The 18,483-nt window shown below is 41.3% G+C and overlaps 1 protein-coding gene across 2 annotated transcripts in view; it reads right to left on the reverse strand.

Moving 5' to 3' along the window:
• The window catches only part of LOC139570750 (tight junction-associated protein 1-like), a 157,359-nt gene extending 139,910 nt beyond the window's left edge, over positions 1-17,449 (reverse strand). Inside the window, exons 1-2 of one of the 2 annotated variants that reach the window (XM_071392894.1) lie at positions 17,061-17,449; positions 5,226-5,303 (exon numbers count right to left, since the gene is read on the reverse strand). The gene's annotated coding sequence lies outside the window, so the exon portion shown is untranslated. The remainder of the gene's footprint in view (positions 1-5,225; positions 5,304-17,060) is intronic. The other variant, XM_071392893.1, reaches the window with a different exon arrangement.
• Positions 17,450-18,483: the final 1,034 nt, after the last annotated feature.

An 18,483-nucleotide genomic window follows, 5' to 3' on the forward strand; every position in this document is an offset into this window, starting at 1 on the left:
TAGCCAACGTCCTTAAGCCGTTTTTCAGCCTTGGGTGAATTTTGACTCGTTCTATTATCCAGCCTATAGATAGCCAGAGTGAATATACGAAAGCACTCGAATGTCCATTGAGAAAGCACAACGACTATACCATTTATCGAAGCTAAGAATGACGAGAATAATCACGTCAATAAACGTTGGGTAGTTAAATAGCCTATAGTTAATATACTGTATAACTACTAACATTAGGTAGCTAACATACCGGTACATACTGCTGTAATGATATTCTATGTGGTTCGTAAGAACAGCATAGCTAACAAATTGTCAGCCAACATAAAGTGTAAGGTAACTTATTTGAAAAGTAATTACTTTATTATTACATTGAGTAGCAAGCTATCTCTTGGTCGTTAGGGCAAATCTGGTCTGTGATTATTATTATATATTTATTTTTTTCAGACCTAGCTCGGCTATTACACTATTCTTTAGTAAAGGTTGAATAGTCTATTGTTCAGCTATTAGCTCTCCTCCCCAACTTGCAACAAATAGCTGTTCCCATCTCATTCCTTTCCCTCTTCCACGCGTCATCATTCTGCTCCTGAGTGGCTCGCTTGTGAGCGTGCTGGCAGGATATGGCAGCATCTTCAGTTGTGCGTCAAGAATTCTGCATACAGTAGCATGTTTGTATGAAGGTGTGGTTATTCACAGGCAAATTGTTATATGCTATGGAGGTACATTTGTGTCTTTTTGGTCGAGAGCAAAACCTTTATCTTCAATTTAAAAAAAAAAAATCTGAAAACAACTTTTTTCCGACACAAAGGAAGTCAAAGCGGACAACTACGAAGATGGCATCTCAGGTAAGCCGCACTGGGCTGTATTAACGTATCCTAAAAATGACATCTGCTGCTTTAGATTGAACGGTCATATCTCAGTTATTGTTTTCCTATCAATAACAAATAAGTTGTTTTCTTTACTTTCAGAGAGCGAGCTGACCAAGGGGTCAAAATGTAGATATTGCCAGATGTTCACTGTCCGAGGAACAGGCCATGGAAGCTTTATTGCTGGCAAAAGTGTCCATAAGCAGAGGTAATTAAACTATTCTGTGTTATTTTTCTCCATCTCTGCCTGTCTTGTTGTACATGGAACCTGTCTCACCTGCATTCATTTAAAAACCCTTAAGATGTCAGCTGCTAATTTTCAGATTTACACCACAAACACAGCCATTTTCACTGGACTATCTGTTGCTGCCAAGTCACAATTTCCCTGGAGTTAGCCTTGCAATAACCAAGTGCTGAGACACATAGCCCTCTATATTTAAATGTTTCAGGTACACTCCGATAGAAGATACTGTATGTGACGCAGACACCTATTGACATTATCTTCTATTGTTTATCCTCATGTGTCTGTTTTTCAGCATAAAGTACTCTGTAGCCACTTAGTGTGGACACCAGGTGAGACCCCACACACACACAATAACAGTCTCTCTTAACTTCATCCCTCTCCTCCTTCTCCCTAAACCCTCAAGGTTATCCCAGCGGTTTTGGTGAACCCCTCCCGCATCTGTCCTGGCTGACAGAGGGCACAGCATGATCATAGGTGAGATGTCACTTGGTCGGGTCAACAGGAAATATTATTAAAGAGATGCTTTACATAGAAATACAGACAGATGTAGTAGTCCCAGAGTTAATGATCCAAGGTCAGTTTTGCATTTCACCTCCTGATTTAAGATGACTGACCGTGTTAGAATTTTTTTTTAAACAAGGCTTAAATCATGCTCTCTCATCTGCAGGTATGTTTTGATGTGAGATAGGAAGCCAGTCCTGTCATCGCCACCTCACCCGCTCTTAAGATAACCTTTGGGCCAACTGGGGGCCCAAGGCTGGTTAGGAGACACCGCAATTGTGAAGAACTGAGAGAATATTAGGGTAGCACTGTAATTCATTAATCATATGCTGTCTGCCGCTGTTCTTACCTCTTTCCCTTTCGGTCTTATACACCTCGTCTTTCTTCCTCGTTTAATAATGCACACCATATGTGCATTGAAGTACAGATTGAACTTGTATTTATAATATTACAATTATCATAATTATAATGCATTTATAACACCTGGATAATGAACTTCTTTCAATAAAGCGTTTCACATTGGTTGAAATTAAGTATCACATTGAAATACTATCCTGTGTCCTCAGATTAATGCAGGTGAAGGGAGTTAGATATGCGTAGTTTTTTCTTCTTCTGTATATATCAATTACAAATCAATCATGTTTCTAGTCTATTGCATAGTTACAATGTGTAATCATTGATGTTCCAGGAGCGGTAAACACTGTTGAAGTGTATAATTGTAATACATACATGCAGACACGGCATTCAAATAATGGATTTTGATATGACTGAAAAAGAATGTCTGAGATTCATACCTGAACCGCACCTTTAGTTGCCAAGGAAGAGTACATGAATATATTCAATGTACAGGCTAAAATGTGGGAATCTCATGCGTGGTAAACTACAGTACATGTGTAAATAGGACTTGCATCCTTGGAACAATAAAGACATTATATTCTACTCTATCCATATGCTTAATTTATGCCATTCAGAATTGAAATTGATACAACTATGATAGCTGAGGTTCATAGGTTCTGAACTAATATTCATACCAAACATTTTAGGGTCCATACACAGATCGGCTACATACTGTAACTAGCTACACATCCATAGGCTTAGTTATTTTTATCCTCCACTACACAATGAGCAAGTAAATAGTTAGCTAGCTATGTTACTTCAACTGCATTGCAAGGCAAGCTTACACAATTGTACATTCAATTTGTAGTAAATGCTTTAGCTAGCTAGATTCTTTACATCCACTGTTTCACAAGACGACAGCCTGGTTTGCTGGTTCTCTCAAGAGTCACTAAAACATTAAAACACGAATTACAAATTCATTCTCCTAACACTAGGTAGCAAGCTAATGTTAGCTAGTCAGATAACTTGCTAAAATAGTGATTTTCGTAAATTAACTGACAAAAAAATATGCACAAACGTTTGTCTCTACATTAACTAACATATTCCTCTCAATTGTAAATTTTTTGCTCGACTCATTATGACAATACAACTTACATCTGGTACCATAATGTTGTGTCAGCCATCTTTGTTGAAGAACGCCACAAGGCAAGGGTGGCTCGCGTCAAAATTCATCATTGGAACCACTCGATATGATTGGTCATATAAAAACCTTGGGACCCAAATGCATGAGTACTCTAACTCCCCCTTGTGGTGGTCTGGAGCAATGAAGCTGTGACGCTGAGTACCTCTAAGTCCCGCGGTGCAAGCTCACAACTTTTAAAAGAGGAACCACTGTAGGAGGCTCATGGTTCTCACCCCCTTGTCATAATTACTGTGTAAGTCAATAAAACTTCCAAAGAATGTCCAACCTATCAGCGCTCTTGCAACATGAACTGACTTTTTGTCCACACAATCAAAGGATCAGAGAATTAATCTGAAAGTATAAACTACAGCTAGCTACCACTGCAGTGTATCAAAATGTAGCGAGTAGTTGACTCAGAAAGACAATAGACGAACAGTTTAACAAATTAATTTCTACAAAAAGCAAGAGTGTCATTTTTTACACTTTCAGTTACTTAGCTAGCAAATACAGCTAGCTAGTTTAGCCTACTGAAACACCCTGCTCAAACAGAGGGATGCTATGTTAGTTAGGTGGCTATGACTATCCAACACAACACTGGAACTCTTCCAAGTAAAGGTAAGCTTTTGGTATTACTAATTTATTGCCACCAGGGCCCGCCAGTGTAACCGCTTACTGATTGTACACCAACGTTACTGCATGAATGTAGTGGATTTACTAACGATTTATTTACATTTAGTGATGGGTTGTTCGCGAACGAGTCTTTTGGGAGCCGGCTCGCATATCAGAAGAGCCGAATCTATTTATAAAAATATTTCAATTAAGATATAAATAATCAAAAAGATTTGAATAAAATGTATTTAAAGAATGAAAAAAATATATATATATTATATAGGCCTAAATGCTCAAGCGCACACATTCGTTCTGACTGTCTGCTCAGACTAACAGCCTCACCTGTTGTTCCTGTCAATCACGCAGTTTCAACCAATGAACCAAAGATGCGTGAGGGAGGGCCGAGCCAACTCACTCACACACTTAGCATCCGAGGAGAGAGAGTAAGGACAGCTGTGAAAACAACAGCTGGAAAATGAGTCGGAAGCACAGTAACATTTGGATGCATTTTAATAAATGTAGACAATGTTAGAGCACAGCGTAGAATTTGCCAAAACAAAATTGTATAAAGCCGGTTCTACGCACAACCTACACCGGCATATGCGAAATGTGCACCCAACTGTGAAGCTAGCTAGTCATAGTGGTAGAGCCAGCACCCCCACACGTGGAGATGTATCCACTCGGTCAAGTAGGCCTACTCTGCGACGCACAGCAACGCAGTCTTCTATGGACCAGTTTATGCTAAGGTGTATGTCTGCAGCAAAACCAGGCCAAATTGATATTGCATTGGCTAAAATTATTGCCACTGATTTCCAGCCATTTTTGATCGGAGGACAGAGGTTTTAGAAATTATAGCAATAATCTAAATCCAATGTACACAATTCCAAGCAGGAAAACCCTTTCAAAATCCCTTATTCCACAACTGTATGAGAGCACACAGGCATCAGTGCGGGAAAGATTCCAAAAAGCTACTGCAGTTTGCCTTACCACTGACTGCTGGACATCAAGGGTAACCACTTCTTACATGTCGGTTACATGTCACTTCATTGAAGATTTTTCGATGTCTAGCTGTCTTCTGGACTGCTTTGAGTTCAGCGACAGACGCACCTCAGAGAACTTGGCAGAGGAACTGTTAAGAGTGGCCAGAGAATTGCAAGTAGATGGAAAAGTGGTCTGACAATGCAGCTAACATAACCCCACCAAAAAATTAAAAATGGACCCATCATCAATGTCTAGCCCACACAATCAACCTGATTGTAAGAGATGCTCTGAAGGTGATGAAGCCCACTGTGGACAAAGTGAAAGCAGCTGTGGAATACTTCGACGGGAACACAGTAGGTGCTGAAAAACAAAAGTCTACACAACACCAGATGGGGATGCCTGAGCTGAGGCCTAAAACAAGACTGCACTACAATGTGGAATTCAACATTTTATATGTTGAAGCGGTTTTGTGAGTCAAAGGATGCTATCATCTCTACCCTGGCCATTGTCAACGCACCTGCTGATGCTCTGACCCAAGAGGAATGGGAGGTGGTGGTGGAGGTGTGCAGAGTCCTGGAACCCTTTGAGCAGGTCACTGTGGAGATCAGTGGAGAGAGGTAGAGTAAGCATTTTTTACTACATCATTATTTAATCCAGTATTATATATGTATATGAGCAGTAGATGAGAACGTAGTATCAGTAGACAAAAAAATAATAAGTTACTGTTCTCTTTTCAGCTATGTGACAGCCTCAAAAACGACACTCCTGTGTAAGGGTCTGCAGCGAATCACAGCCAGCCGCCAGAGAGAAGCAAATGTAACCACAGGACATGTGACAGAGTTGATGGACACCCCATGCTCATCAATGGACAGAAAGTTCCACAGAATGGAATATACCCACGTGCTATCAGAAACCGCTGCATTTGACCCCAGGTTTAAGAATTTAGCCTTCAGTGATGCCAGAGCGATTGATGAGGCTCTTCAAAGAATAAGCTCAGCAGCAGGGAGGGACATCCCCAGCAGTCAGCTGGCTCAGGCACCAGGGCAACAGGAAGAGGGATCAGATGAGCAGAAGCACCAGCAGTAGTGCCCCAAACGTCTGCTGTTTGGATGCTGTTTGACGAGAGAGCAACTGAGGATGCAGCATGAAGGAATCCCTCAGCAGATGCCATAATGGAGGTCCGATCCTATTTGGAGGAGCCCCTCCAAAGATTTGCAGATCCTCTGAGCTGGTGGAAGAACAAGGCTACCCACGGTTAAAGTCATGACAGGGAGACTCTGCATAGTGGCCACATCCGTTCCCTCTGAGAGGGTCTTCTCGAAAACAGGACAAATAATTACTGAGAGAAGAAATCGCATCAGCCCCTCGAAAGTGAGGCAGCTTGCATTTCTGAATGCTAATCTCTCAAAAGCAAAATATGGTCAGCATTGCTCTGTGCTGCTGGTTATAACATGGCAATAAGGAAGAGAGAAAAGAGGGACCAGTTTAATGTTTTAAGTGGGATGCTGCAGTTTTGCACATTGTTATTGTTATTTTTCTTTGATATGGTGCAATATTCTATTATGCTGTTCAGATTGTATTCGTTTTGAATGGTTATATTTTTATGCACTTTGTTTATATACATTCAAAAGTTATACTTTAAATGCAAATGTTTAATAGCGTTCTTTTTCATAACAAACCAATGCATTTTTAAATACATTATGGTTAAGGTAGAGTATGATTTCATTTAATAATTTAATTAGAAATGTTTTAACACCAATCATAGTCAAACTATCGCAAACTGTTTGACTTGAAAAAAAAAACAATATACACCCTATATCAGGTGCAGGCAAGAGTGTGCAAAGCGATAATGAATGTGTCACTGCTACCTCATATTTGTCTCTCGACCTGTGTGCACCTACGTTGTAAACTTCATTCATAGGCTAGGTTGTAACAACCTCATAGGGAAGATTTTAGTATCATGTAGTAGCCTAAACATATCACTGTTATGTTATATTGAACTGGGTGAAGGGAATATGAATGAGAATCATCCAATATGCTGTAATAGAAATAAGGCCATGGTCAAGAGATATTTTTAAACAATTTAACCCTTTTGTTAGTGTCATTGAAATATGGAAATTCACATACAAATACTCAGTTTATAAGCATTGACTGTAATATCTAGGGTCATGTGGTGAAAGACTGCTGTGCAAGGTATTGGGCAACAGCTTTCTTCCCGGTCCCGTATTCACAAAGCGTCTTCAGAGTAGAAAGTGATCAAGGACCAGCACCCCCTTTTAAATGTTATCAATACCTTGACCGCCACAGCCCTAGCCATGGTTGGTAGCAAAAAAGGTACATGAGTACAATGCACGCCAGAAATGTCTAGTTCCATGGTGTCTCTAGTAGCTGGCTGAGGGGAAGCCTGGTGGTGAAGTGGGCCGATCAAGGACAATTTTGGGCGATTCAAAGTGGAATTGACATTGGAGATAACAATTCCTATGCCATGTGAAGGCCCAATAAGTTGATGGCATTTTTGTCAGTGAGTGCTTGTGTTGGTTCATTGTAGCGAACACCTGCCTTATGTGCTTGCATCTTCCCCATACACCATAATGTCACCAAGTATGGCAACTCCAGGGTAGACAGCCAGGATGGTGGACATGATTGTCTGGAGGAAGAAAATGTGCCAGCTCAACCCAAACAGGATAACAGTGCACCGAACAATGTACACTGACCAAAAATATAAAAACGTAACATGTAAAGTGTTGGTCCCATGTTTCATAAGCAGAAATAAAAGATCCCTGAAATGTTCCATAAGCAAAAAAAATCTCAAATTTTGTGTACAAATTTATTTACATCCCTGTTAGTGAACATTTCTCCTTTTCCAAGAATCCATCCACCCGACAGGTGCGGCATATTTAGAAACGTATTAAACAGCATGATTACACAGGTGCACCTTGTACTGGGGACAATAAAAGGCCACTCCAAAATGTGCATCTGTGTCACAACACAATGCCAAAGCTGTTGCAAGATAAAGAAATTAACATTCAACACCATTAGCCACCTCCAACATCATTTTAATTTCAACACCATTAGCCACCTCCAACATCATTTTAGATAATTTTGTAGTACGTCCAACCGTATTCACAACCGCAGACCACGTGTATGGAGTTGTGTGGGTGAGCAGTTCGCTGATGTCAACATTGTGAACAGAGAGCCCCAAGTTAGCGGTGGGTTTATGGTATGGGCAGGCTACCAAAACCTGTGGTCTTTCCTTCACTGCAGCCAACGTGAGTAAAACATTTAAACGTGTTAACCCTCGCAAGGCTGCCGGCCCAGACGGCATCCCCAGCCGCGTCCTCAGAGCATGCGCAGACCAGCTGGCTGGTGTGTTTACGGACATATTCAATCAGTCCTTATCGCAGTCTGCTGTTCCCACATGCTTCAAGAGGGCTACCATTGTTCCTGTTCCCAAGAAAGCGAAGGTTACTGAGCTAAATGATTATCGTCCCGTAGCACTCACTTCCGTCATCATGAAGTGCTTTGAGAGACTAGTCAAGGACCATATCACCTCCACCCTACCTGACACCCTACACCCACTCCAATTTTCTTACCGCCCCAATAGGTCCACAGACGACGCAATCGCAATCACACTGCCCTAACCCATCTGGACAAGAGGAATACCTGTGTAATGCTGTTCATCGACTACAGCTCAGCATTTAACACCATAGTACCCTCCAAACACGTCATTAAACTCGAGACCCTGGGTCTCGACCCCGCCCTGTGCAACTGGGTCCTGGACTTCCTGACTTCCTGTTGATTACCAACAACAACGAGACGGCCTACAGGGAGGAAGTGAGGGCCCCCGGAGTGTGACGTCAGGAAAATAACCAGCAAAACAAAGGAGATGATCGTGGACTTCAGGAAACCGCAGAGGGAGCAGCCCCCTATCCACATTGACGGGACAGTAGTGGAGAAGGTGGAAAGGTAAGTTCCTCGGCGTACACATCACGGACAAACTGAAATGGTCCACCCACACAGACAGTGTGGTGAAGAAGGCGCAGCAGCGCCTCCTCAACCTCAGGAGGCTGAAGAAATTCAGCTTGTCACCAAAAACACTCAACCTTTTACAGATGCACAATCGAGAGCATCCTGTCGGGCTGTATCACCACCTGGTACGGCAACTGCTCCGCCCAGAACCGTAAGGCTCTCCAGGGGGTAGTGAGGTCTGCACAACGCATCACCGGGGGCAAACTACCTGCCCTCCAGGACACCTACACCACCCGATCTCACAGGAAGGCCAAAAAGATCATCAAGGACAACAACCACCCGAGCCACCGCCTGTTCACCCCGCTATCATCCAGAAGGCGAGGTCAGTACAGGTGCATCAAAGCGGGGACCGGGAGACTGAAAAACAGCTTCTATCTCAAGGCCATCAGACTGTTAAACAGCAATCACTAACATTGAGTGGCTGCTGCCAACATACTGACTCAAATCTCTAGCCACTTTAATAATTTAAAAAATGGATGTAATAAATGTATAACTAGCCACTTTAAACAATGCCACTTTATATAATGTTTACATACCCTACATTACTCATCTCATATGTATATAATGTACTCTATACCATCTACTGCATCTTGCCTATGCCGTTCGGCCATCGCTTATTCATATATTTTTATGTACATATTCTTATTCATTCCTTTACACTTGTGTGTATAAGGTAGTAGTTGTGAAATTGTTAGGTTAGATTACATGTTAGATATTACTGCATGGTCGGAACTAGAAGCACAAGCATTTCACTTCACTCGCATTAACATCTGCTAACCATGTGTATGTGACAAATAAAATTTGTTTTGAGAGAATCACTGACATGATGTTAGCTGGTCCATTTGTGGCAGGGCTGAAATGCAGTGGAAATGTTTTGGGGGGATTCAGTTCATTTGCATGGCAAAGAGGGACTTTGCAATTAATTGCAACTCATCTGATCACTCTTCATAACATTCTAGAGTATATGCAAATTGCCATCATACAAACTGAGGCAGCAGACTTTGTGAAAATTAATAGTTGTGTCATTCTCAACTTTTGGCCACCACTGTACATATTCTTATTCATTCCTTTACACTTGTGTGTATGAGGTAGTTGTTGTGAAATTGTTAGATTACTTGTTAATCTAACAATTAACAAGGCCCATTGTCAACCGCCACCATCACCTCATGTTTCAGCATGATAATGCACGGCCCCATGTCGCAAAGATCTGTACACAATTCCTGGATCCTAAAAATGTCCCAGTTCTTCCATGGCCTGCATACTCACCAGACATGTCACCCATTGAGCATGTTTGGGATCCTCTGGATCGACGTGTACGACAGCGTGTTCCAGTTCCCGCCAATATCCAGCAATTTCGCACAGCCATTGAAGAGGAGTGGGACAACATTCCACAATCAACAGCATGATCAACTCTATGCAAAGGAGCTGTGTCGCGCTGCATGAAGCAAATGGTGGTCACACCAGACACTGACTGGTTTTCTGATCCACGCCCCCACCTTTAAGGTATCTGTATTCCCAATCATGTGAAATCCATAGATTAGGGCATAATGAATTCATTTCAGGTGACTGATTTCCTTATATGAACTAACTCCGTAAAATAATTTTTGTGTTTATATTGTTGATCCCTAAAGAGGCTTGTGACTTAGAATACTTGGTGTTGCCATGCCAAGCAGTCTGCTGCCTTTTTATACATATATCCAGACAAAGGTGTTTGAGTGTATATGGTGGGCATATTGGATTTCTAACATAGTTGAAGTACACGATAATAGCCGTGAGTACAGGTCATAAGTACAGTACACAAATCCCCCCCACCCCATTTACAATGTGTACATATACAGGTGATTAAACCACCATTTAATGGCAATATGGCAGCCATATTGTATTTTAGACACCATATTGGATTTGGATTCAAATCTAGGGGGTTCCCCTAACGTAAATGCAAGTAGGGGCTAAACATAACGCATATACAGTTTTCAGTATGAGCACACTTGCCATAGACCTGATTACAATAGCCAAAACATCAAAAAAACATGTGAGACTATGCATTTCTGTCAGGCAGGACCATACAGCACTGAATGAGAGCATATTTGACTTGGAAAGTTGTCTATTGAACAGCTACCAAAAAGGGAAGTTTACATTCAGCATAAATATTAATAATTGATATTTCAGACGTTTACATGAGTCCCTCCTGTCAGGCATTCTTCTTCATGGTTTGAGTTTGTATTTATTATAGGTCGACCGATTAATCGTAATGGCCGATTAATTAGGGCCGATTTCAAATTTCCATAACAATCGGAAAATGGTAATTTTTGACGGCGATTTTGCAAATTTTTTTTTTTTTACACCTTTATTTAACTAGGCAAGTCAGTTAACTTCTTGGCGCACGGTTCCCTTTAGCGGGTTAATTGTCATCAACAACCGCTGAATTGCAGAGCGCCAAATTCAAAAATAATTGCTAAAAATATTTATATTCATGAAATCACAAGTGCAATATAGCAAAACACAGCTTAGCTTGTTGTTAATCCACCTGTCGTGTCAGATTTTGAAAATATGCTTTACAGTGAAAGCAATCCAAGCGTTTGTGTGAGTTTATCGATCACTAGACAAAACATTACGAACAGCTAGCAGCAATGTAGATTGCTTTTCTGACTTTCGTGACCAATCAAATTAATCGCTTACCTTTGATGATCTTCAGATGTTTGCACTCACGAGACTCCCAGTTACACAATAAATGTTCCTTTTGTTCGATAAAGATGATTTTTATATCCAAAAACCTCCATTTGGTTTGCGCGTTATGTTCAGTAATCCACAGGCTCGTGCCGGTCATGAAGGCAGACGAAAATTCCAAATAGTATCCGTAAAGTTCGTAGAAACATGTCAAACGTTTTTATAATCAATCCTCAGGTTGTTTTTAACATAAATAATCTATAATACACTGCTCAAAAAAATAAAGGGAACACTTAAACAACACAATGTAACTCCAAGTCAATCACACTTCTGTGAAATCAAACTGTCCACTTAGGAAGCAACACTGATTGACAATAAATTTCACATGCTGTTGTGCAAATGGAATAGACAAAAGGTGGAAATTATAGGCAATTAGCAAGACACCCCGAATAAAGGAGTGGTTCTGCAGGTGGTGACCACAGACCACTTCTCAGTTCCTATGCTTCCTGGCTGATGTTTTGGTCACTTTTGAATGCTGGCGGTGCTTTCACTCTAGTGGTAGCATGAGACGGAGTCTACAACCCACACAAGTGGCTCAGGTAGTGCAGCTCATCCAGGATGGCACATCAATGCGAGCTGTGGCAAGAAGGTTTGCTGTGTCTGTCAGCGTAGTGTCCAGAGCATGGAGGCGCTACCAGGAGACAGGCCAGTACATCAGGAGACGTGGAGGAGGCCGTAGGAGGGCAACAACCCAGCAGCAGGACCGCTACCTCTGCCTTTGTGCAAGGAGGAGCAGGTGAAGCACTGCCAGAGCCCTGCAAAATGACCTCCAGCAGGCCACAAATGTGCATGTGTCTGCTCAAACGGTCAGAAACAGACTCCATGAGGGTGGGATGAGGGCCCGACGTCCACAGGTGGGGGTTGTGCTTACAGCCCAACACCGTGCAGGACATTTGGCATTTGCCAGAGAACACCAAGATTGGCAAACTCGCCACTGGCGCACAGTGCTTTTCACAGATGAAAGCAGGTTCACACGCACATGTGACAGACGTGACAGAGTCTGGAGACGCCGTGGAGAACGTTCTGCTGCCTGCAACATCCTCCAGCATGACCGGTTTGGCGGTGGGTCAGTCATGGTGTGTGGTGGCATTTCTTTGGGGGGCCGCACAGCCCTCCATGTGCTCGCCAGAGGTAGCCTGACTGCCATTAGGTACCGAGATGAGATCCTCAGACCCCTTGTGAGATCATATGCTGGTGCGGTTGGCCCTGGGTTCCTCCTAATGCAAGACAATGCTAGACCTCATGTGGCTGGAGTGTGTCAGCAGTTCCTGCAAGAGGAAGGCATTGATGCTATGGACTGGCCCGCCCGTTCCCCAGACCTGAATCCAATTGAGCACATCTGGGACATCATGTCTCGCTCCATCCACCAACGCCACGTTGCACCACAGACTGTCCAGGAGTTGGTGGATGCTTTAGTCCAGGTCTGGGAGGAGATCCCTCAGGAGACCATCCGACACCTCATCAGGAGCATGCCCAGGCGTTGTAGGGAGGTCATACAGGCACGTGGAGGCCACACACACTACTGAGCCTCATTTTGACTTGTTTTAAGAACATTACATCAAAGTTGGATCAGCCTGTAGTGTGGTTTTCCACTTTAATTTTGAGTGTGACTCCAAATCCAGACCTCCATGGGTTGATAAATTTGATTTCCATTGATAATTTTTGTGTGATTGTGTTGTCAGCACATTCAACTATGTAAAGAAGTATTTAATAAGAATATTTCATTCATTCAGATCTAGGATGTGTTATTTTAGTGTTCCCTTTATTTTTTTGAGCAGTGTATTTCAACCGGAGGGTAAACTATTCAATAGAAGACAGAAATAAAATGTTGAGCTACAACTTTCACACGCAAGAACTAATCAAGGACACTGACGCGATTTGATAAATCTCGCTCATTTTTCAGAATAAAAGCTTGAAACTATGTCTAAAGACTGTTCACACCCTGAGGAAGCCATAGGAAAGGGAATCTGGTTGATATCCCTTTAAATTAAGGAAAGGCAGGCAATGGAACAGGGATTTTTCAAAATAAGAGGCACTTCCGGGTTGGATTTCCTCAGGTTTTCTCCTGCAAAATCAGTTCTGTTTTACTCACAGACAATATTTTGACCGTTTTGGAAACTTTAGAGTGTTTTCTATCCTAATCTGTCAATTATATGCATATTCTAGCATCTGGGCCTGAGAAATAGGCCGTTTACATTGGGAACGTTATTTTTCCAAATATAAAAATTCTGCCTCCTAGCGTCAAGAAGTTAACTTCTCTGGGATATGTGGGACGGTAGCGTCCCACTTGGCCAAACGCCAGAAAAAAATGTAGCGCGCCAAATTCAAATATATTACTATAAAAATCAATCTTTCATGAAATCACACATGAAAGACACCAAATTAAAGCTACACATGTTGTGAATCCAGCCAACATGTCTGATTTCAAAAAGGATTTACGGGGAAAGCACACCAAACAATTATGTTAGCTCAGTACATAGCCACAGAAAAACACAGCCATTTTCCCAGCAAAAGATAGTAGTCACAAAAATCAGAAAGAGAGATAAAATTCATCACTAACCTTTGATGATCTTCATAGGACATCATGTTACACAATACATTTATGTTTTGTTCGATAATGTGCATATTTATATCCACAAATCTCGGTTTACATTGGCGCCATGTTCAGAAACGCCTCCAAAATATCCGGAGAAATTGCAGAGAGCCACGTCAAATAACAGAAATACTCATAAACTTTGATGAAAGATACATGTTTTACATATAATTAAAGATACACTTGTTCTTAATGCAACCGCTGTGTCAGATTTCAAAAAAACTTAACGTAAAAAGCACACCATGCAATAATCTGAGACGGCGCTCAGATAAAAACAACATTTCTCCGCCATGTTGGAGTAAACAGAAATACGAAATTACATCATAAATATTCCCTTACCTTTGATCATCTTCAACAGAATGCACTCCCAGGAATCCTAGTTCCACAATAAATCGTTGTTTTGTTCGATAATGTCCATTACTTATGTCTAAGTAGCTACTTTTGCTAGCATGTTTAGTGCACATGTCCAAACGCTCACGCAGATGCAGGCAAACTCGGACGAAAACTTTGGAAAAAGTGATATAAACAGGTCGAATAAACTGGTCAAACTAAGTAGAAAATCAATCTTCAGGATGTTGTTATCATATATATCCAATAACGTTCCAACCGGAGCATTCCTTCATGTCTGTAGAAGTTATGGAACGCAAGGCGATATCATGAGGAAAGCGCGTGACCAGGAACTGGCATTCTGCCAGACCAATGACTGAAACACGTCCCATCCGGCCCCACATCACACTAGAGGCTTCATTCCACGTTCTACAGACTGTTGACATCTAGTGGAAGGCGTAGGAAGTGCAAACAGATCCATATCTTACAGGGAATTGAATCGGCGATGAGTTGAACATTGACCAGTCTCAGACTTCTCACTTCCTGTTTGGATTTTCTCTCAGGTTTTTGCCTGCCATTTGAGTTTGGTTATACTCAGACATCATTCAAACAGCTACACTGTTACACTAAAGTGCCTATAAGAACATCCAATAGTCAAAGGTATATGAAATACAAATCGTAGAGAGAGAAATAGTCCTATAATTCCTATAATAACTACAACCTAAAACTTCTTACCTGGGAATATTGAAGACTCATGTTAAAAGGAACCACCAGCTTTCATATGTTCTCATGTTCTGAGCAAGGAACTTAAACGTTAGCTTTCTTACATGGCACATATTGCACTTTTACTTTCTTCTCCAACACTTTGTTTTTGCATTATTTAAACCAAATTGAACATGTTTCATTATTTATTTGAGGCTAAATTGATTTTATTGATGTATTATATTAAAGTTAAAATATGTGTTCATTCAGTGTTGTAATTGTCATTATTACCCCCAAAAATATATATATAAAAAAAGTATTTATTATATTTAAAAAATATATTATTATTATTAATAATATATATATATAGTCTCTTCAAAATGTCCCTAGTCTGTTCTGGACTTGGGGACTGTGAAGAGACCTCTGGTGGCATGTCTTGTGGGGTATACATGGATGTCAATACCTCTTACAAAAACAACTAGTGATGAAGTCAATCTCTCTTCCACTTTTAGCCATGAGAGATTGACATGCATGTCATTAACGTTAGCTCTCCATGTACTTTTAAGGGCAAGCGGTGCTACCCTGTTCTGAGCCAACTGCTATTGTCTTAAGTCCCTCTTTGTGGCACCTGACCACACTACTGAACAGTAGTCAAAACTCAGGCCTGTAGGACCTGCCTTGTTGATAGTGATGTTAAGGCAGAGCAGCGCTTTATTATGGACAGACTTCTCCCCATCTTAGCTACTGTTGTATCAATATGTTTTGACTATGACAGTTTACAATCCAGGGTTACTCCAAGCAGTTTAGTCACCTCAACTTGCTCAATTTCCACATTGTTCATTACGAGATGTAGTTGAGGTTTAGTGAATGATTTGTCCCAAATACAATGCTTTTAGTTTTGGAAATATTTAGGACTAACGTATTCCTTGCTACCCATTCCGAAACTAACTGCAGCTCTTTTTTAATTGTTGCAGTCATTTCAGTTTTGGTAGTAGCTGGTGTGTACAGTGTTGAGTCATATGCATACAGACACACTGGCTTTACTCAAAACATGTCTTTAGTAAAGATTGAAAAATGTAAGGGGGGACAGCTAATATTTATACATTTAATCACTTTTACTGTAAAAAAAAATTATGCAACCATCCATTTCATATATGGGAGACCTTATATGGAAAAACATGGTTGTGCTTTGTTATACCTCGGGTAGGAGAATCTAACAAAACTAAAGCGCTTCGAGGATTGTCCATTAGCCTATATCCCGAAGCTAACAGCTTGACATTTTGTAGGCAACATTGGAAAAAATTACAAATGCGCCTCTATTGCTTCTTCGGGAATAAATGTTTTTTTTTTATGCGTTCATGAACATGAAAGTTCTGATTTCAACATTAAAATAATGAATTGTCTCCAGACCTCGCATTTCATGAGGTTTTCTTCAAAGTGAAAAAAATGACAGGTGCTTAGATCAAACGATTTGGCCGAATCAGAGCCAGCAAATCTGAGGGCATATTATTTTACCAAATGAGATAGCGATGCATTGACAACATACTGGCATGACACCAAGCTCAGGGTCATCAATATCATTAAACGGTGCATTTATGGATCCGGTCAAATCATAAAAACAGTAGGCTATATAGGTATGCAAACAGGCACCTCTCGATACTGGTTTACACACGACATAACCTGCGATAATGTCCCATTCAATGATTTACAGCTGCTGCAAATGATTTATCCAGTTAAAACAAAATGTCTAATATGTTCTCTGATATCACTGTTAACAATTTAGCTAGCTAAGAAATACCATCGTCGATTTGGTGTTATTATTGACGGTCACGCGATAGCGAATGTCAATACCCATTGTCGAGTTCGATTCTGTGTGGCCCACTTCAAAGGTTGTATCGACTTCTGTTCACAGATATCTACAAAACGATAGCTTGTTTACATTATTAGAAACAGACAGTTAAACTTCAATCTTACCTGTTTAGCTAGTGTCCGACTGTTACGCCAAATAATCAACAACAAAAAAATCAGCGTCAACAGAGGGTTGAGTCAGATCCGTAATAAACTTTATCCGCTCTTCTCAGGACGGACTCTGCAGTTTGGTCGCAAGGAAGGAAGCTCGTGCACTGGCACAACTCGATTATTCGATCACGTTGCGTAGTCTGGACTCACGAATGACAGTGAAATAGGTGGCTAGCCATTAAACTACACAATCGGTAACTAACGGTTTATTCTCTCTCAACCCGACATTCAGCAACGATTGTTCACGGATAAAGTTGATCTCCTACCCTCTTCTATCGCCATCTTTACCCGCGGGGTACACTGGGTAATCCTTAGGAATCCCCACGTACTGAGCGTCCTGACGTTCAAAATAGGCTATTAAGGGAAGGACTGGCAGGTGGATTTTTACAACTTAATTGCACTAGCTGCAGCACTTTATAGCCTAGTGCAGGGGTTCCCAACCTAGGGGGCGCCAACGATTCGTGGGGTGGGACCTTCCTTGATAAAAAATAACAAATAAAAATGATTACAGTACCGGTCAAAAGTTTGGACACACCTAGTCATTCAAGGGTTTTTCTTTATTTTTACTATTTTCTACGTTGTAGAATAATAGTGAAGACATCAACACTATGAAATAACACATATGGAATCATGTAGTAACCACCCAGCTAGCACAGTGGATCTGGGCCGATTCCGGCTGAGAGTCGGGCACTCGGCTGAGCGTCAGACTCGTCCAACGTCATGTGGCCCGATTCTGGGCCGCCTTCAGCAGTATTACTTATGGCTAGGATGCGGGGATTGAGCTCGGGTCGATTCCGGTGTGAGGTATCTGGCCCAAATGTATTAGTTGGGGCTCGGCCCAATTCCATTGAGAGTTATCTGGCCCAAATGTATTACTTGGGGCTCGGGCCGATTGGGGCTACTCTGGCAGATGATTACACGGGCTGCTTTATATAATTAACATTTCATTATTTATTTTCCCCATATTTTCTCATTGTTTCTGTGATCAAAAAATACAATTAACATTTAAATGCCATTCTTTAAGAATCCTGTGTAGTATTTTTGTGGATGGGTATAATTTGTATGTATAACATTTATAATAGCAATATTTAAAATGACTAAATCGGGTAATTTTGTATACATTTATTTAAATTTGCATCGGGCCGCTTCTGGGGGGATTCTGGTAAGATGTAGGCAAAGTCGGCTGAATTTCGGTAGACGGAAACAGCCCGATGTACTTGGGCTGATTCTGGGCAGTCATTCATTTTGATTCCCGGCCAAATCCGACACCCGAGTCCGGGCCGATTCAATCAGTTCCGGCCCCATGGAAGAGGGCCGCTTCTGGGCCGATGCCTCGTTGCTAGCTGGGCAAAAAAAGTGTTATTCATTGTAGAATAAT

The sequence above is a fragment of the Salvelinus alpinus genome, chromosome 3 (assembly GCF_045679555.1).
Source record: "Salvelinus alpinus chromosome 3, SLU_Salpinus.1, whole genome shotgun sequence".
NCBI classification, from domain to species: domain Eukaryota; kingdom Metazoa; phylum Chordata; class Actinopteri; order Salmoniformes; family Salmonidae; genus Salvelinus; species Salvelinus alpinus.